We start from the raw sequence: 20,727 nt of genomic DNA, 5'->3' as shown, positions 1-20,727 counted from the left end.
CTTGGCACGACCGACTATCCGCTCAAACGCACAGCACAATCTCACCCCTCAAAACCCCACTGTTCAACCTAAAGGCACTTTTTTTTTTATTTTAAGGGTGTGTCAGCTGCTAACTGAAAGTGGGAATGCTTCATTTAGCACACACACTTGCTAAACTGCTCACAGCATGCAAATAAAATACCGCATTGTGCAAAAGTCATTCAGCCTCCCCATCCGTAGATATGAGCAATGGAACCGTGTCCAGGAAAGAGAAACTTGGAACAACATGCAAATATTTCAGTCCCTTATTCCCAATATTGACATACTACACTAAAGCCCACATCCCTGTCATGCCGAGGGGTGACCATGTTGAGAATCTGCTGTACGTAATGGGTGGGAAAACGACCATTATCTGTCTTGCCCCAGTACTGCACCCTTTTATTTGTAGTTATTACTGCAAACTGCTTTTTTTTCCAGACAATGGTTGTGTTATTATAGGTACCTTCATGCCGTGCCAAAGCACATACACACAGCAATTCAGAACAATCAGCCTTGTTTTCATGGGAGCAAAGGTTGCAGCCAAATGAAATGGGTGGAGATCACATTAAACAATCTTGGAATCTGCTAATAGGATATAGGAAAATGTGACCATAATGCAGATGCAGAGCTCCCCTTTCACCTTCCAATGTTATGGATAAAATAAAAGCTTTGGAAAACCAATTAAACTGTTTGAACAACATTAAACAAGTCGTAGTGTTCTCAGTGTGCTTACAAGACCACTGAGAAGTTCTTGAAGATTAAAACAAGAAAGTGCCCTTTCAAAGCTCTGAAACCAGAGCGCAAGTTTCCCCACCCCAGAACACCACCTGTTTAAAAGATATAGGATACCTGCAAGATGTCTGCTTATCCACGGTAAAGAGAAGCTCATCACGACGACTGTTCCTGTCTTAAAGACATGATCAGCCCCTCTCTGTTTAAGAGGGGAATTTTCATACTGAAGCACCTTGCTTGGTCAGCTGTAACCTGCATTCCCCTTGTTTGCTTTTGAGATGTGCATTAGTCAGCTTTCTCCTTCACAAATCTGATCGTGCCTCTGCATGATCATACACTGAAGTCATGTCCTTGAGTCTGTGACATCAGTCTGTTGCCATGGTAATGTACAGGGCAGTCCAAAATTCAGTATTATGGCATCACTGCGGGATCAGACAGCAGAGCAAGCCAACGCCTGAGAGCTGGTTAATGCAGCACAAACAACTAAGACATTTCAATCTAAATGTTAAAGTGTAACTGCACTTTATCATGATATTCTTCATAAACACAGCTAGAAGCCTCTCGTCAAGAAAGACGATCCAGAAGGTCATTAAGTTGAAGACAAACAGGCAAGCCATCATGCGTCAGTAAAAAGAAGGGCAATATGTTTCCAAGGATGGCCACCAAGTATGAAGAAAGCTTAACTCGGCTCTCTGAATAGAAACCACCATCTGTTCCTAAGGCAACATCAGACCTGCCAAAAGAGATCGTTCACAGAGAAACAGGGATGGCCCCTTGGCACCCCGGATCAAGTGCTGGGTTGCACGCAGTTTTTCTGGAAATCAGAGACCAGAGTGCCACAGCACTTTCACCCTTTTGGAAGAGAGAGCATTACATAAGACACGGTTCTTCAATTTCGAGCTTCGAAGCAAAGCTCAGTGCATCATTAACCCAACCTATAACAAAGCCATGTAGTTAAAAAAGGGTGGTACCTTCAAAAAGTTGTTATTCCATGTAGGGTTAGACATTACAGTTCTGTAGGTTTCTTGCACACTCACGAGAATGGCATTTCTGAAGAGCAAAAGGGAAGGAAAAAGGAAATTAGTTACACATCAATGGTGTTACAACTACTAACCAGCTCTTAAAACACAAAAGATCCGGTTTGGCCAATGCAAAGGGCACGCGGGAACAACAACCAATGCATTGCTCACTTGTGGAGCACCACCGATCCAAGGAGGTCTCCAGTGCCAACTGACTGAGCACACCCCGAAAACAGTCCAGCAACTACAGTCGAAGGCGGCTGCCCTGCCACAAGGAGAAGCCCCACCGGGTGGCTAGGCAGAAGCTGCTTTGGCATCGTGGGAGCCGAGGCTGCAGGGACAGCAAGGAGGAGACCACAAAGCTCTCAGAAGCCACGCTGGACCCCTTTCTTTACCTGTTCCTCCATTCACATCAAGCACACGTGTTTAGGGGTCTGGGTGCGGATTTCCCAGTCACTGCTCTAACACCCAAATTCCTCAAGACCCTTGAGTGCCATTGCTGCAACTTGTTCAGCCTCCATGTATACCCAGCCACTCCCCGTACGCTTGACTAGTTTCAGTTCACCTCCTTCCGCTTTCTCTTATTAATCCACGCGTCTCCTATAACTCACTCAACACTTCCTTCTGCAAAGCTGACCTCCATCCTTCCTATAACCTCAGGCGCACCCACAATTTCTTAGTAGTGCCATTAACAAGCTGCAGGCACAACAAGGAACACTTCGTGTTCTCCACACGGATGTAACCCTCACCCTCTCCTAACCCCTCCACCCAGGTCCCTGGCTATAATTACCCCATGCCACGTTATCTAATACCAAACACAAGCCTCGGGGCTGGGAACCATTGTTTATTTGTCTCTGCAAAGCCACACACCCCAGTGGTGGTGTATAAATAAATTCCACAACCTGTTTGAGCCTGAGCTTGATTCAGACCTGAGTTATACCAGTTTCTAAATGACTGGTGCAAATACCTTCACTTGCTCCCTGCTCGCTTTAGCAATACCAATTTACGCAATCAGCCACCACAGGCCGCTCCAGTGCCAAACATCACGACAGCTAATTGCTCCTATGGACCACAACTGCAGAGAAAACAAAAATTAAATCCCTCTACTTTTAAATACAAATTGCAAATTATAAAAGGAAGAAGAGACAGCAAGAGGCACGCTGCTCTCAGCATGAGGACACCTGAATGACAAGTTCCATGTGCCAATGTCACCTCTCAGCCACCAAAGCATCCAGGCTTTGCCCCAGCCTCAGCCCTTAAACACCCAGCAGGTTACCCAGTTGCAAGTCTGAAGCACCACGGGGGCTGAGATTCTGGAGGCAACTCTAAGCCAAATGGATTTCAGAACAAAATAAAGCCAGCAGGCTTCATCTCCATGGAGCTCCTGCAACATAACATAGGCTGAATAAGTTACTCAGGGCAGAGGCCTTACTTATTAACTACCTAGTAAATTCAGATTAAAGTCGGACAGCTTTTTCCCCTCCCTCGCATAAAGATCAGATGCTCTTCAGCCCTGAGGAATCAATCCAGCTTCTGCAATAAGGAAAACTTGCTCACAGCTACATGACACCAAACACAATCTACAGGATTGTGGCCCTTCAGGTACTCATTAAACTTTCTCCCCATAAAAGTTTCCAGTACTGGATAATTTGCCTTCAATTAATTTTCTACAGTCAAGACGGACCATAACTAAGTGCTGGATATTGAAGCACATGAGTAGCCCCAGTGCACCCATCCCAGCTCATGAGCACACCAATGCAAAGACCTGTGGACGCTCATTATCTACCCTCCCAGTCACATGTGACGATTCAAGCAACCATACGTTGCTTCAGAAGGGCGATCAAACCCCCAAGCCAAACACAAGAAAGAGAGGAAGGAAGTATGGAGGCACACTTCAACCATTAAGAGGTAAATAAAGGCCAGAGAAGAGCCAAGGCTGGGTGGCTGCCATGGAAGCTTGGTTAACAAACTTACAGAGAAGCGGAGCAAGGCAACTTCACCAGTCCAAACGGCTACGAGACCCTTGTCAACTTGCACAGACCCAAGGGCAATTCCAAAATACTAAGCACAGCGCTGGGGAGGCGAATAGACCATTTTGAGATGTAGGATTAGCTTCTTTACTGGAGAAAGGTCACACAACCGCACAACAACTAACAAAGCAGAATCCAGCACTGTGGGTTTGAGACATCTGTGAGAGACACCATTTTATCAGCCAGCTGTCCACCTCAGCACAAAAGATGCCAAGCTCTTGCTCTAAGCGATGGCATTTACCCTCATCATAAGCACACAGGTGGAGGACCTTCGCCCACTCGCTGGAAGGAGCTGTGCTTTGCAGACCCTTCCTCAGTACCCAGCTGAATCTCCTGTCCATAGGTGACTCCCTTTCCACCTATATTACCCTCAGAACAGGTCGACCAGCATGAAAAAAAGAGTTACTGCAGCCCATTCTTTAGTTTCTTTTCCCTACAAAGGCAAGGCCCCAGACCTCTTCAAAAAAGGCAGCAGGGCACCCGTGCTCCCACACGAGACTCATGTGTCCTATAACCTTCTCCCAAGGAAACTGTGGCTAAGAACAGGCTGGGTCAACTTCCCCAGTGGGCTGGGGGTCAGGCAGCACTGCTGCCAGATAATGCTCCAGGCTTGAACCTAGTTTTTATTTAGGCAGTACCCAATCCAACCTGCCAGCCTCCTGTCCCTGCAATATCAATGGCTAAAAATGGATGCAGGAGTGTGATCAGCTACAGATTTTCACAGGAATAAAGTATTTTCTCCCTATACAAATAAGTAAATACTTCCTTAAAAAAAGGTGATGCAGTTCATCTCATTAAAAGAAACTATATTGTTCTTATCAAAGCATGGATCCACTCCAGTGCACAATGCAGAGGCCAGTTTGAAAAGCATGTTTGGGTCATCCCCTCTGAAAGCCACCCTACAAATGCAAGGGCCAACTAGGGGGGCTTGTACTGTTTAATTCTTTCAAATTCACCATCACTTCACCTTAAGTTATTCCAAGAGCTTAATGCTGCAATTGGATCCATACTGAATCGCTCTACATGACCAACCCTATGAGCCAAGTTACAACCAGCACAACCAAGCCCAAACTTACAAAAACTATCAACACAAAAAAGTGTATTACATTTTCTTTCCCCAAGATGTTTTACCCGTCAACAAGTACCTGTCTTAGTGGGCTACCATCCTCCCATCGTCCTGACTTGAGTTACTGTGCTTACAGCAAAAAGCAGCAAGAGCCAAGAGCACTCTGCCTGGAGTCCACACAGAGCCTGCAAGAACAGACCCCCTTTGGGGTAGCGACAGTTGAGTTCGATTTAATGCGATAACAAACTACTTTTCCATTCAAGTCAAAAGCAGAGACAAAGAATTGTATGTGGCTCAGACTGCACAGTCAGCTTTTTAGGTGTTTTTAGGAATAGATCAGATTTAACAGTTCTATGGCAGTCCAGAAAAAGTTAGCCTGACAAGAGTTTAAGCTTTGCTCAGTACTGTGCTATGCAAAATCCAGGCACTCGTCTGTGGTGCTCTCACGGCCTTAAGCCGGTACCTCAAAATCATCATCTTTCAGAAACATCAGTTTCAAGAAAGCATTTTATCAGGATTCAACCTGATGCACAAATGCACTTTTATCCTCTTTCAAAAGGAAGACAAAAACCCTCTCTGAAGCTCCGCCCAATAATTCTCTTTTGCATCACATGGGTTGCATCTAAGCTCAGGTCTGGGGAACCAAAACTACACAATTCTGCTCCAAACTCGTCAACGTGACCACTCTTACCGCAGGGACTCATATTCTGAAGCAGCAGACTTGGTAGCAGAGGTGTGCTCAGGCTGTTTTACTTGACTATTCATAGCCTAATGCAGACAGAGAAACTAATTAACAGGTATCACTATGGAAAGGAAATATAATCTAAACACTCATTGGTTTATATCTAAACCCTTTGAGACATCTAACATCAAAGTTAAACAGATCTTCACCTGGCAAAGTACTTGGAGAGCCTTCAACTGAAGCTGCCACGTAAGGGAATGCAGTACTTTAGGGTATTTTTGGTACATACACTTGGGGGACACCTCTAACATGCACAAAGCCCAGAGAAGCATCATGACAGCTACCAAAAAAAAAAACCCAACTTTGTCCTGGCTAACATTCACATAACGAAATTACAGTTTCACTCCAGGGAAAAAGGAAAAAGCACTTAAGTTTTGTTTAGGTTAAAGTTCTGCAAGCCACGCCACTTATCTGCTAACAGAGCAGACTGCAGGGCTGCTCCAATGATTATTCAGTAATGAAGTAACTGGAATTGGATGGTATGCAATTAGTCCCATCTCCTCTTCCTCCTCCCCCCCTAAAAAGGAAAAAAAACAGCACAGATGTTATCACCTCTCCCTCCAGCTCTGCTATCCTCATCACTTAAAATACCTACAAAGCAAAGTAGGGCTGTCGCTTACAAGCTGCTAACAAGCCTGGGTTGGCCCTTACTGGCAGCAAAGGTGATATTCTCAGCATCTCCCCAGCAGAAAGTTACTGGTTTACTTAATGGGATGTTTTCTCAGGTACCCACACACATGCATATATTAAGCTTAACATGCCTGCATTTAGCTGTTCCAATAAAAGCACACCAGTTTTCAGAGCAAAAAAGCGCTGCTGTTCCTACTAGCTTTAAGTTAAAGCATCTCTCACTAATCCTCCTGGGCACGACCACTGTGAAGTGAATATATTAAACTCAGGACACAGGTATCGCTTGCTGGCACTCTGTCTACCTTTACGGACTCCAGCCTGAAGACGTTGGCTCATTTTACCTGAGCAACTTGCACCCTACCTTCCCTTAAAGAGTTGCACTTTATGTTTGTAAAGTAGTATACGCAGCTTCTTCCATAACTGCGGCTAATATATGGAAGACGCAGAAAGGCTCCAGACACCCCAAAGCCAAATGGCAACTCACAGTAAATCCCTGCTTCCAAACTGCAATTCTGATAAAATATGTTGACATTTATTCATTCCCAAAAGCTCACCCATCCTTCTCCCCACCCCAGCGATACCAGTTGGTCTAATTAAAGACATGCTTTCTCCCAACAGCCTCTGCCTCACGTATATCCCAGTAAAGTTTCTGTATCTGTAATCACCAACTTCTACATTTACTTTTTTTTTTTTTAAAAATCTCCAGGCTTTTTCAAACGAAAAGCAGCCTGACAGACTCCTCGGTCCTTAACTGCCTTTATTCTGCCTGGACAACCACCTGATGAAAAACAATTCCTTGCTGGTATGCTGTGACCCAAGTAACACAAGGGAGGATTTCCCCAGCCCTAAAAAAGAATGTAAAAAAACCACCTTACAACCAATATTAATGCAACTCGCAACATCAATGAACTTGCTCTGTGTAGCTCCACTACAGATGCAACAATTTTACACTCAGATTAAGTTCCTTGACTTTTTTCCAAGTTAAGTTCTTCCCAACCTCTTAAAAAGATTTTCTCAAAGATGAATGAGCCATCCCTGCAGGACACTCTGGTGCCTTCACTTCCTTGGATTCAGTCAGGCCAGGGATGAAGCTGTGTTAACTTCACAAAATCCATACACAACCCTTTCCTCGCTGGCTACACCTACTGATCCAAAAGAGGAAAAAGGGGAAAAAAAACCTTTTAAGGTAAGAAGAGTATGCAGAACGCTGCAGAGAAATTTGCTACAAAGGTACGTAAACTCCTACTATTTTTCCTACAATTTACCCCAAAGCCTACAGCTGACACATCAGCGGACACCATTTTAACAATCCCATAAGCTGTTAAAGCCTAACAAAGCAATCATTAGGAAAACTGGTTTAGTCCGCTGTTGGTGGCATCCCATGCACCATCCGTGGAGGGAGCGTGACTCAAACTGCTCTGAGCTCCCGTTCGCAGCACAGGCTGTAAAGCTGCATTAAAAGAGAATTCCCAGTCATTTGTACCAAAGCCACATCTCCAACTGCTTCTGCTGCGAGACCAATTCAAAACAAGTTATTATACATTTTAATATGACTACATCTGCAGTCCTACCGCAGCTAAAAAAATTCATAAGCATTCTAAGAGAAATACAAGGGTTTTTTCTTAACACCATGGAAGATGGATTCATTGCTATCAGTAATCCTCCCACAGCCCAAATTTCAGGAGTGGTAGCAGATTTACTTAGATTTTAGACGCATGAACAAGCACTCTTTGCACCACTTCATTCATGTGTTTATTAAGATAAAGTGACCTCATTAAAAAATGATGGTAGAGTACCATCCTTCTTCAGAAAGGAAATTAAATGGGAAAAAAGTGAGAAACGAACAGTCTGTCCCACACTTGATGGCAAGCTCTGGTGCCCTGATGGTTAAACTGAGGTCTAGAAACCCATTTCCAGAGGACAGGCTTTCCTTAAAGGTTTTTTTTTTTTTTAGAGTTCACTTACCAAGTCCCTGACATTTGTCTCAAGCGACCATACCTTGCACACCCTGACTGTTCAGCAGTCGAATGCCCGGGGTGCGAAGGCCCTGCGCAGGGACAGCCCTCCTCTCCCCAGGATGGGGACACGTGCAGGCGGTCAGGAAGGCAAATGAGAAAATCGCAGTGACAGTGACAGGCAGCAATACCAAAGCAAGAGCAGCCTAGCAGCAGGAGGGTAAGGGGCAGCTCTGAAGACGTGTTTACAGGGAGCTTCTCTCAACCTCAGGAGTCAGGACAGGAGGAAGCACAAAAGATCTGAAGACATAAATACATTAAGACCGCAGTCCCAACACCGGAGTGGAGGCTTCATAATGGAAAGGATTTTTATGCTTTGCAATAAAGACTTAGGTGAGGCAAAGTTCAGAACAAAGACCTCAATGAAGAGCTTTATAAATCAAAAGGGAACTGGTTTGCCTCTGGAAGCACGTGAGCCGGTGAACACATACCCCAATCCAACACTAGCTACTATCACTCGATACACAGCAAGTCCTGTTTGAACCCAGTGTCCAAACTCTTTTTTAAAATATAGCCTCCAGTATGACACATTGCAGAAAGCCAAACCACAGGCACAAGCCATGAGTTAGTCTTTGAAGTTTAGATACAACAGAAAATTATTTCACCCACCTAGATGCAGATGGATAGCTGCTGCCTTTGATGCTACAAGAAATTTTAGTCTTAAACTGCCCAAGGACTTCAAATTGCTTGCTGGGCTGCAGAGTGCCAACACCCAAGCCTACGCATACACACGAACATAATTATGCCTGGTCTAGACTTGGGAAAAATAAAAAACATAGATTTTCAGTGATGTTAGCATGCAAAGAAAATAATAGCATGTACAAAGAAATCTCTAGAGTGACTTACGAACAAGATTTTATGCTTGGCTTTCTGCCAATTAGAGAGGAATTAAAGAGCCTAGCAATATAACCCCGTTCATCCCAAGGAAGAAACTGCATTCTTAAGCGATCAACGGAGTAAAAGGAGGGAGGAAAGAAGGACAAAGACACGGGGCTGCAATTGCGCATAGCAAAATAGGAAGTTTCTGATGGTACTGACACAGAAAACGGGCTAAGACCGTATCACAGAAAGAATAGCTCAAATTTGAAAATTAATCCTGTCTATTGCATCCAAAAGAAAATTAGCTAGTAAATAACAGCATTCCAATAAAGCAGACAGTATTTTTTACTATAAAATTTTAACCATTTTAATATTTTACAGATTATACACCTCCTCCAACTGGCAACCAGCAAAACCAATAAAAGGAGGGGTCACACAAACAAAAGCAAACCAAGTGGAAACGGCATTGCTAGACACCTTGAGAAGCTGAAAATGTGTCAACATCCAGCCTTGTAGTAAGAGAGAACATGTAGTAGCTGTCTGCAATGACGATTTTAAGCTCCAAAGAGTTTGGATATAAGAATTCACATCATGAGACCAGCTTCTAGCAGAATTAGGACCAGACTTGACATGCCCCAGTTTCCCCAAGGTTACTTTTTGAAAACCATCTACATCTACAATATTTCAAGTGTTCTTCTCACACTGCACAAGAGCAACTGAAACCTAGCTTCTAATTTTATTGTTTTAGCATTTGTTCTATGAGAATTTAATTTCAACACTTTTTTTATTTGAATAACAGAAGGAATTTTGCATTAGATTGCAGGTTGAAAGTTACTGGAAATGGCAGCAAGCTGCTGTTTTATATATATATGTATATATATAAAGTCATTTCAAGGAGAAAAAAAAGTTATTGAAGCCTACTAAATCAGAGCTTGTACAACACCAAAAATACAAAATGAGCTAGAAGTAGCTTAGGAGTTGCTAGGGATGTTTTAAAGTTAATAACATTCTAAATTAAAAGGCTGCCGCTCAGGTTTGCAAAAAAATTATGCAAATTTCCAAAGTTCATACATAGTAATTAGCACAGCAAAAAGCGGGTCCCACATAAGTGATGAAGTTAGCCTCGCTCTTATTTTTCCAGCAGATGGACTCAGCTGCGTGTGAAGTTATTTTTTGCAATCGGAGATTAAACATATTATCCTGAGTATCAATTCTGCAAGTAGAGGGTGTTGGATACATGCATACATGGTATCAGGAATATGCAAAACCCAATCTGAATCCTTCTTTTCCATCATTCTAAACAGGACACTAAAGAGGCTGGGGGAGGGTTTACATATTTAATACTTCATTTTTCAAACTGATTGACTATCTGCCGACAATTTAGTTGAATCAAGCACTCTCAAAGTACATTAGCGTTAATAGTCCAAACAGGTTTTTCCAAAGAAAAATGTCTGCCTTGACTAAAGAGACATCCTCTTGATGTGCTAATTGACAGATCACAAAAAGTCATCCAAATGGCAAGTTCAAACAACATGCATAAACTGAAAGTCTCCAGTTTTTGCCCATTACTTCTCCAAAACCTAGTTTACAGACGTCTCCATCATACATTGAATATCATATACCGTAACGCACAAATCCACCTTTTCCATTCCTATTACTGATTTGTCACTTCCTGCTTAGAAGGATACGCCCTTCTCCTAAGCCCTGTTATTCTCAACCTACCTGCAGCAATGCGCTGAGCGATGGCTGAACCGCATGTGTGCCCTTGACCAAAATATTCCATCTGCGTTCCACATTCTGAATTTAGTTTCTCTTAAGCGCTCGAGCCAAGAGCTGCCCCAGTATAGCAAGTTACTCTCAAAGACGTTGAAAGACCCAGCAACTTTTCTTAGTTGTTTGCCTGCCTTAACCTTGGTATTTATACCGTGCTTATAGCAGCACGATCCATAAAGATGTATATCAATGCATGTATCCAGTTTAGGGGGCACCCACCTAGGAGCATCCAACCTCCTACTGTGAGCATCAGCAGACAGGTCTTGAGAAAGTGCAGGGAGGTCAACTAAAACCACAGCTACTGCATTCAACATGAAGAGAGAGCATAGGCTTCTTCTTGTGCCGTACAGGCATCAGCTTCCGAACAGAAAGGCAGCGAAGGAAGTGAAAACAAGCCACAAGTCTTGCTACACGAACATTGCTTTGTGGCTCCAAGTAGCCCAGAAAAGGTTTCCAGAACCTGTGTGCGCTCCAGAAAGAACCCAAAACCTACATAATTAAAGGAACATAGGGAGGGGAAAGTAAAGTTTAACTCTAATTTAAAAGTCAAGTAAGTGACACACTGGATTGAATACTATTAACCAAAATTGTGCAAATTTAAAGTAGATGTACTGAAAGCAGTAGAAACCCTGCCTGAAACAAAACAAGAATTCTCATACAAAAACAGTTCTGTGGCCAAATGAAATACTGAGTTTAACTAAGAAAGCAAGCACTTATACCTCTCATGCTCTTTTTCCTCTCTTCTCAACTAGGGAGTCTCATTTATCTCAAAGCAATCAAAAGAAAACACTTCGATTTTTAAAGTGCGAAAAGCTGCAGAAATGAAAGCCCTGTCTAGCACGAACAAATAATATTTGAGAAATCAAAAGGAGATTCTCCAAGTTAGGGGAAGGATGAAAACAGTTCTGAATAATTTACTTTGCATAGCCCAGTTCCTGCCAAAACAGTTCTGTAAATCCCATGGTAGTTCAGATAATTTCCATTCTTAGAACAAAAAAAGCTAGATTGAACATTAGCAACATTAATTGTGTGATATGACCTGAATGATGCAAGAACAAGTAGTTAAGTGAACCACAACATCTGCTGAATTTTTAATCACTAGCTGTTTTGCTGCAAGGCAGAAGAACATTGTATATTAGCTTCCAAGCACTGTACAGAACAGCACATTAGGACAGCAAGATTTTAACTGGCACAAATTCAGCTACCTAAATGCCTTTACTTTGCTATGAACTGCAGACATAGCAGCTTCTAAAGAGGGATACTTTTTTTTAATCATATGGAAAACAACACTTTTCTGGACCCCAAGATATCAGGCAGCCATTTCTGAAATTTTTTTTTTTTTTAAAAGCTGACATTTTCTTAACAGCCATTTACGCATCCCTCTGTAGGATTTTTACTCTCAAGACAGCGTTACATAGTCATGTGGCTGCCCAGCAGCAACTCACTACGAAAGAGGTAGCTGAACCTCCGATGTGTAGGAAGGTGATCTATGTAAACATTCATATTACCTCTGTACTGCAACAGGAGGTGCAATTGCAACATGTTTAGGCATACCTGAGCTATATTTAATCCCCTGATACCCATTCCAATGACACTGCAGACACCCAGGTTTTACAACGAACTGGTTGCCCAAGCAAGCACCACTGATGGGAGTCGCACAAGCCCACCCTATACCAAAGCCAGTCCCGCTGTGATTTCTTTGCTTTTGATACCCAAAATAGCTAGATTAAAACCAAGCACCATGCCTAGAGTAGTAAACTCATCTCCAGTTATGCTCTAGGCATAAGACTGCAACAGCAGGATTAGCATGCGATAGAGCAGATATTCCCCTTCCACAACAAGACAAAAAAGAAAAGTTACTTGGGGAATAAACACAAATTCCACAACTACAAATGCAAATTCCAAATACAAATCCCACAACTACAGCCAGAATCTGCACTATGGGCAATTATCCCGATTCATATTTTAGGGGGGGGGGGGGGGGGGGGGAAAGGACATTTAAAAAAAAAGGACAACACTCATACATTAAAAAAAGTCTGTAACACTGACTTTAATAGATTCTAAGCTTAATAAGTTAATAGAATCAAAATAGCTTAGAAAACAAAACCAGTAAAATATGGTACAAATAAAAACTGAGCAGCCACACATACCAAAGCAGCATTCCTGTGCCCTCCTTACTGCAGAGCTTACAAAACTGGGAGGTTGATCTCTAACCAGCAACTTTCACTAAACTAAGATCTCCTTCAGAAGCTTAAATGCATTGACAGGAACATCTAGTAATACATCCGATGACCAAATAATCCACAAGAGCCAAAAAAGGCAGCAGACAGGGACAAGAGAGATGCATGCTTCCAAAGCTACATTATCTTTAATCGTAGGCTTAGGACCAGTCTTATGTTTTCCTTACACACTCAACTACCGGCTACAAGAAAAGCTATCTTCTCTGAAACCAGGTATCAAACCTGCAACAGGAATACTAAAATATACCATATCTGCTGGTAATAAAACAACCGGTGTTTGAGGATTATATTGCTTGTTTTGTTATGCTACGGGCCAGCCAGAAGTGAAAATAACACATTATGATCAATGTGTTGACACCTGGAACCTCAGGGACGGTTAGCACCTAGGTAGTATCATGTGTCTACTACAGTATTCAACTTCACAGCACCAGAAATCGACCTTCGTAGCTCTGTACCCCAAAACCGCAGCCCTTCCTGGCATGGGAACTACAGGCCAGTCTCTATGAACGCACGCTCTCGCTGCTATTCAAGCCGGCGGAGCACTCACCAACACCGCGGGACACGTCCACAGCATGCTACAAGACGAGCTTCCAATGTTAAGGGACACAGAAAGATGATTTATATGCCTATAAGAAAATTAGCTGCAGCTTAGCACTTGACAAGTCACTCACACTTCTTCACGATCCTTATCTAAACGGAGAAAAGATTTTAAAGAGCATTTAGTGCAAGTGAAACATAGACAGCTTCCTCCTCAACCTCTGCTCGTTCTCCAATTAAAAATGAAAGAGACAACTTACTCATACAGACCGTGCAAGATGATTTTAAGACACTGGTATTAAATCAAATCCCACAACTTTTCACACCTATTAAAATGAAACTTTGTCATTAGAAGGGGAGATTTTGATAAGCGCGATGCAATTAACAGACACCGCCGTTGTTACCAGGCTGCTCATGATGAAGCCCAGAACTCCCTGACATTCCATTTCTTTTCCTCAAAGGCTCTGCGCTACAGCAAATTTATGGTTTTAGCATGTAAGAGGAGAATTGGGTAGGTTACCTTCAAAACCAGTCAATAAGGCTCTTTCACTCGGGCCTGGGGAAGGCGGGTGGCTGCTGGAAAGCAATACAAGGCGCTCCCTTCCCCCTCCCCTCAGGACCCAAAAACGCTGCATTCAAAACACTCCCATCCCCTGCAGCAACGGATTAGCCATTTATTAAAAAGGAATCAAAACACTGTAAAAGGCTTCCAGTTAAGATTTCAAGGGCAAAAAAAAAAAAACCGCAACACTGGTGCAACTGGAGTCGCGTTAGGAATTCTTCTGGGCACTGAAGAACAAGTAGCTCAAACGTAAGCAGGATGTCATTTTTCCGAACGATGCTATTCTAATGGCTCACAAGGAGAGCAGAACCAGATTTTTTTTTTTTTCAGTCAGTCATTTTGCTGCCTCCACATTAAGCAGTAACAACATGAACAACCTATAGGCATTTATGGGTTTAGACTTTGGACTTCCAAAACAACTGCCTATCTCCACACTTTTTTTTTTTTTTTTGGCTCTTCTCTAGGGGTGACAGACAATTATAATGACCAATTATGTAAAACCTTTCATCCGAGAAAACACGAAGCACTACGCAAACACTCATTAAGACTCGCAACTCGAGTCTGTGCTGCACGTTAGCCGGTTCAAAGCCAGCCTGGGTATCTCCAGCTACCAAAACTGGATACCGAGAGCCATGGCATAAGCCAAGATAGCATGCAGCACAGCAGGGTTAACCACTTGAGTATTTACACAGCTTCGCAGGCGGGTTTTACAGCCCGCAACGAACCCCGAGCCGCTGTGGCTGTGCTTCACAGCCCCATCCAACCTGGTTATTTAAAAGCAGAGCAGAGAGACGTACGCTGCTGTTGGGCGTTGTACAAAGCACCTCGCAGGACAAGCGTCAGACCCACTTCTCGGGCTGATACAAGGAGATTTTTTCCAACTGGAAGCCACACGGCACAAGTCAATAACATCAGTTTACTGAAGAAATTAAAAGCTGCACTTATTGTTTCGATTAAGGCCTTGGAGGAAGTAATTTTAAGAAATCACTCCCACCTTAATTGTACTTTCCACCTTTCCTTAGGTTCTTACACCATCCCCATGTGAACACGTTATTAGAAGCATTATGTACATGATCTAGTAATGATTAAAGCTTTATTTTTGGATCACTGTATATGTTTACCGAGCTCCACCATCCTTCCTCTGAAAGGCTGATAAATGTATGAAACTCGGGGTAAGCCGTGCAGACAAACACGATCAGGAAGTGACAGTACTGAGAAGATCAAAATTTGGGAAAAAAAACGTATTTTTTTGTTTTGTTTTTAAAGAAAAACCCCGTGTGCTTGCCCGCAGGCCCACGAAGGGACCGTGACCCGCAAAACGCAGGGGGGTTAGGACGACCCCCACACCGCCCGAGACCCCCGCCCCGGCGCGCTGCCCTCAGCCACGCGTGGGTCGGCCGCGCGGGACGATCGCGTTATGCAACCGCTGGGGAGGAGGGATGCTCCGCGACCCCGGGCCGAGCGGAGGGAACGGGACCCGGCACCCGCGGAGCGGTCCTTCCCCCACCGCCACCACACCGCACCGGGCTCACGCTGTCAGACCCGCCGGGCCGGGCCCGCCGGGAGGCGGGAAGGCCACGGGAGCGCTGCCAACGCAGCCGGGGATGGGGCAATAAAGCGCAATAAACCCCCCCCGGGAGGCGGCCCCCTCCGGCACCACGGTGCCCCGGCACGGGAGAAAGGTGCCGGCGCGGAAGGAAGCACCGGGAGTAAAATAAAATAAACCCGAGAGGGGTCGGCCGGCGGCGGGGAGGCGCCGCGCCGGGGGAACGAGGAGGCCCGGTGCCCTCCGCGGCGCCCGGCGCCGCGCAGCCCCATCCGGCGAGCGGCCAGCGGCCCCTCGGCGGCCCCCGGAGCCGCCATGGCCGGCCGGGAGAGCGGGCGGTGCGTGCGGGGCCTGCTCGCCGCCCACCTGCCCGCCCCGGCCCGCGGCCCCGCGCCCAGCCGAGCGGCCGTCCACCCCCCACCTCCCCGCCCCGGCCCCGCGAGAAGCCTACCCGGAGCGGGGCCGGCCGCGCTCCCGCGGGGAGGAGGGGGCGTCCCGGCGGCGAGCTGCGCGGAGCCGCCAGGCTGGGCTCGGCGCGGCGCGGCGCGGCCGGATCCCCCCTGCGCCCAGCCGCGGCGGCGGGAGGGGCCGCGCCGGCCGCGCCAATCCGCGCCCGGGGCGGGGCGGGGCGGGACGGGCCCGGGCCCGCCGGGGAGGGCCGCGGCACCGCCGACCGCCCCCGCGCCGTGCCAGGCACCGGCAGCCCCGCCGCGCCAGGCACCGCCGGGCGGGCACTGCAGGGTCCGGGGGCCCGACTCGGGGCCTCTCAGGTCTCCTCAGGGCTCGGAGCTCTCCTCAGGGCCCCGGGGCTCCCCTCCGCGGCCCTTCCCGGGCTCGAAGCTCTCCTCAGGGCCTCAGCGGTCTCCTCCGAGCGGGGCCAGGCCCGTGGGGTCCCGGCCAGCAGGTTCAAGGCCAGGGGCGGTTCAAGGCTGGGGAGCGGCCGGGTCGAAGCCTCCCCGTAGTCCCCAGCGCAGGCAGGCGGGGGCCCCCGCAGCCTCGCTCGCCCTGGTGTCTCCAGGCTCGGACCTTAGTGCCGCCGTACCGGTTGCTGGAGGTTTAGCGACCAACGTGGCACTGAAAGCAACGGGGGTGCCAGCTCCCAGCCCGCGTCCTGGCACCGGCAGCTTATGAGTGGGTTCAATATGGTGATAATGGGCTAAAAATCTATACAGTCCTCTGCGGGAGGCCAAAGAAACTAATTTGATAGACCTGGCTTTAAAATCTACTTAATTCCTGACTGCAGGGCCAAAAGAGCTGCTGGGAGGTTACTGGGAGTGGGAAGGGGTAGTCCTGCAGGGTACTGGAACCCCACCAGTGCGGTGCCAGCCTTGCCAGCTGGTTTTGCCAACGTTGCCTCCCCGGCACAATCACTAAATACCTTTTGCCATCATCTGTGCAGATGCTGCTCTCGACAGAGGAAAACATGAGTTGCTGTTGCTGGTGTAGATGTATCCTAGGAGGCACGGCTGGACGGTGGTTCCTCACGTGAGCATCACCTCGGCCATCTTCTCTGTGTCGTCCTCGCAAAGCCCTCAGCCTGCAAGGACAAAGAGACAGGCACCAGAGAAATCCTCTGAAACCAAAGGTATTGAGAACAAGAGTAAAATGCAAAGGGAAGGCATTGGGAAAAGGAGAATTAAGCGGTGGCACCAGATGGTAGCTTGAGCCTAAGGGTTTCCTGCAAGAAGGAGCCTTCCCCCTCCTCAAAAGAAGATTTCAGCAGTTTGTTTCTGCTTAGAGAGAAGCGTGGAGGACCCGCGGGGGACCACAGATGATCCAGGGTGAGAGCAGGGCTCGCAAACCAAACAGGCCTGGTTTCTCTGACCTGCAGGAGGGCAGCAGTGGAGACACTACTTATTCTGTGTAATGCAATACTGTGAGAAGATCCTTGAGTCCGTTCTCAAGCTAAAAAGCAGTGTAAGTGTGTCAGCACAGCACTGTGCCACAGTAGTCCTGATGAGGGGCAGAGCTAATTAGCCAAGGCACAGGATCACATTAACATGGCGTCTCAGATGGCTGAGATGAATCTCCCGAAGTCTCTGGAGTCCCTGTTGACTACGGCCACTATATACAAAGACAAAGCAAGGACGAGAGGGAAGATAGAGGTAAAATGAATTGCTGAAGGTCAAATATTAGATGAGTGACAGGTCGGAAAACAGAACCTACAGTTCCTCATCCCTCCAGTACTTTCTCGTCTGTACTGTAACAAAAACCCAGAACAACGACGGATTTAGCTGCTGCTGACGCAGTAGCTTCATGTGTTCTAGGGGAAAATTCTGTATTTTGGTGTAGGACCATGGTGATTTGTTTGTGCACATGGAAAAAAAACTATTTACTAGCACGGTACCACACACTGACACACAAGACTTAAAGGGGAATGAAATATGTGCCCTGTCATATTAGAAAAAGGCCCCACAACGGTACAGACCCAATCTTTTGTTATAAGTTGATAAAGACAGCTAAATGCCATTTGCTGCTAAGTGACTTCTAATGATTAAATAACCTTTCTCCCCCCGCCCCCCCAAGGCATTTAGTGATAATATAAGAAAGATTTTGCACATTGTTTAGCTTACACGGCCATCTGGCACTTTTGCATGTCAGTAGCCTTGAACGTTAAAAAAAAAAACAGATCAAGAAAAACAGCCCTATCTTATCAGAGACCTGGAGAAGTTTAACTCTGTCAGAGCACATAGGATTAACCAAGTCATTATAGCTCTTTTATTGTTTCCATCTTAATTAATGGTCATATTCCTCAAAGCTTTGTGTTATTGTACTCTCTAAACTAGGCTGTTCCTTATCGCCTTTGTATTTGTTTTACCCGTGAAACACTTAACTCGAGCAGTCGCATCCAGCTTCCATACAAGGTGTTCTGCTTCTGGGCAGTGGAGACACAAAGGAGATGCATGCTGAGAATAAATACATACAGGTTTTAAGCCAAAATAAAAAAACAAAATACTAGAAGTCTTGTCTAAGCTAGGGAAAAGGATGCTTATTTCAAATGAAAATGCAATGGTCCTGGCCTAATTCAATTCAAAACTTACTTAACGCTGCTGAAGCATCATCTAATACCACTGCACTAAGTGGTTTCTTCATCTGCTTTTGCTGAAGGGGATAAAAGTACAATTCACCCAAAGTAACCCACTCCAAAGCCCCTGGAAACAACAAAAAGTTTGGTCTCCACTCAGCAGTGGCTTATGGTTGAATCCAGCATTTGTTCCTGGGTTAATTCCCACTCCCCTCTTCCCCAAGGAAGAAAACCAACAAGGTTTGAGTCTGTTTGGAAAGAAATGTGATTTCCTTAAGAATGTGACTTTGGGCCTTGGAGGATGAAACCTGTAGGAAGCAACCTGCAGGATGCTTTCACCTGTAGTGCTAGAGCAGGTTTTTGACAAATCTGTAACAGCAGGGAACATTCGGTGTAAACGCACCATAAATAACAGAGGATATACAGATATGCTGAGATGAAAACTACTCAGGCTTTGTTTCCAACTGTACTTTGCATTATAAGGTTGCTAGTTTGCATTTTAGAGTAGCTCCAGTGAAAGCTGGGAGCTTATAAATGTGCTACAACATCTAGCTGTTAGTATCAGGCTGCCAGAGCGCAATAGAATACCCAGAGTCATGCACCTCGTCTTTCTATTTATAGCCTGGAGAGTGTTGGACACCTCCCAAGGGCGAGTGGAACCTCCCACCTACCAAGCAGAGACCTGGTTGCAGGAAACATCAAACAAAGGATGTATTTGACTTGTTTTGCATCACCAGCGCGTAGGTGTTTCCGTCAGCTCGGGATCCTGGCCCACAGATCTGGGGTGTAGAAGTCTGTAAGTGCTCTTTGAAGGAAGAGGGCAAGGTTATCAATTTCTTTTTAACGCCATGGGCTGTAGGTGTTGCATGTCGTTTGTTCTATGTGCTAATCTAGGTGGTAGAGCAAATACCCAGGAAAGGGGAGACGCTCTCCAAGCTTATCCTGGTGAGAGTCCAAATCTGTATCCCTCCTACCTGCTCAGACCATACCCTCCTCCCAGGCTACAAGCCGAGGCATTACAGTTTGGTGGGTGGCTATCTCACACTCCTGTTAAAAACGTGCTGCTGTGCAAAATGAAACCCAAACAACAGAGCAAGAAAATGCAGCAGAAGGCTTAATTGTGTTTCCTAGTTGTTGTAAGACAGCAATTTAGCTTCTGTTTTCTGCTTTAGAATTTGTTCTGGTTTTTAAGGTAGTGCTCACTTCAGATGAAAAGCATAAGCAGAAGTGGGAAAAACAGCCAATGCGCCGTAATGGTTTTGCTGCATAACACTTGATCAAGAGGCTATCAATTAAATTTGGCAGGAGGACTACTCTGTGCCCTCTGCAGCGCCGTGCTGGACTCCACATACAGTAGGTTGCCTACAGAGGCTTTTCTTTGACTCCACTCCAAGTGGCAAGTATGTGGTGCTGTGGGCTACAGCTTCATAACTCCATTTGCCTGAACTTTCACCAAAAAGATGTTCAGAAATTGTAATTATTTCAGGGCTAAATTTGGAGATAGGTTTCCCTACATGCTCCATATTGCTCTTCAGTAAGGTGCATTTATGCAAGGGTAGGAAGAATTACCCTCACAAAGAACAATATCCCACGTGACCGAATGAAGAGTAGAAAGAGCAAGTTAGCAGATTTCCACATAATGATCTCCTCAGTACAAAATGTATCTGATAATGACAGTTGTATTATCAAGAAATAGATAAATTCAAATTGGTTCTCAAAGCTTCAGTGGCTAAAATGTAGGCATATTATAAAATCATCAGGACCGTATGAGAATGGCACGGTTAATCTTTCAGGCATGTATAATACCTGTACAAGATAATGAGTTTATATATTCATATTGCTTGTTTATCTCTATTAAATGGTTTTATGTTTATTCTTCTTAACACAATAAAATCAGCAGCAATCAGGAATTTGGCTAAAAAAAAAAATTACTGTGTTTTATCTTAAATACTTTAAAATCATGGCATTATTCA

General features: G+C 45.4%; 1 protein-coding gene across 5 annotated transcripts in view; it reads right to left on the bottom strand.

Annotated features, from left to right (window-relative positions):
• The window catches only part of FBXO34 (F-box protein 34), a 44,790-nt gene extending 28,484 nt beyond the window's left edge, over nucleotides 1-16,306 (bottom strand). For 3 of the 5 annotated variants that reach the window (XM_075150797.1, XM_075150791.1, XM_075150792.1), the window contains exons 1-2: nucleotides 16,181-16,306; nucleotides 1,722-1,800 (exon numbers count right to left, since the gene is read on the bottom strand). The gene's annotated coding sequence lies outside the window, so the exon portion shown is untranslated. The remainder of the gene's footprint in view (nucleotides 1-1,721; nucleotides 1,801-16,180) is intronic. The other 2 variants (XM_075150794.1, XM_075150795.1) reach the window with 1 other exon arrangement.
• Between the last annotated feature and the right edge of the window lie 4,421 nt (nucleotides 16,307-20,727).

The sequence above is a fragment of the Calonectris borealis genome, chromosome 5 (genome assembly GCF_964195595.1).
Source record: "Calonectris borealis chromosome 5, bCalBor7.hap1.2, whole genome shotgun sequence".
In the NCBI taxonomy this organism is placed as follows: Eukaryota; Metazoa; Chordata; class Aves; order Procellariiformes; family Procellariidae; genus Calonectris; species Calonectris borealis.
Note: the sequence above shows the minus strand (reverse complement) of the source record. Positions and strands in the feature narration are given on the sequence as shown.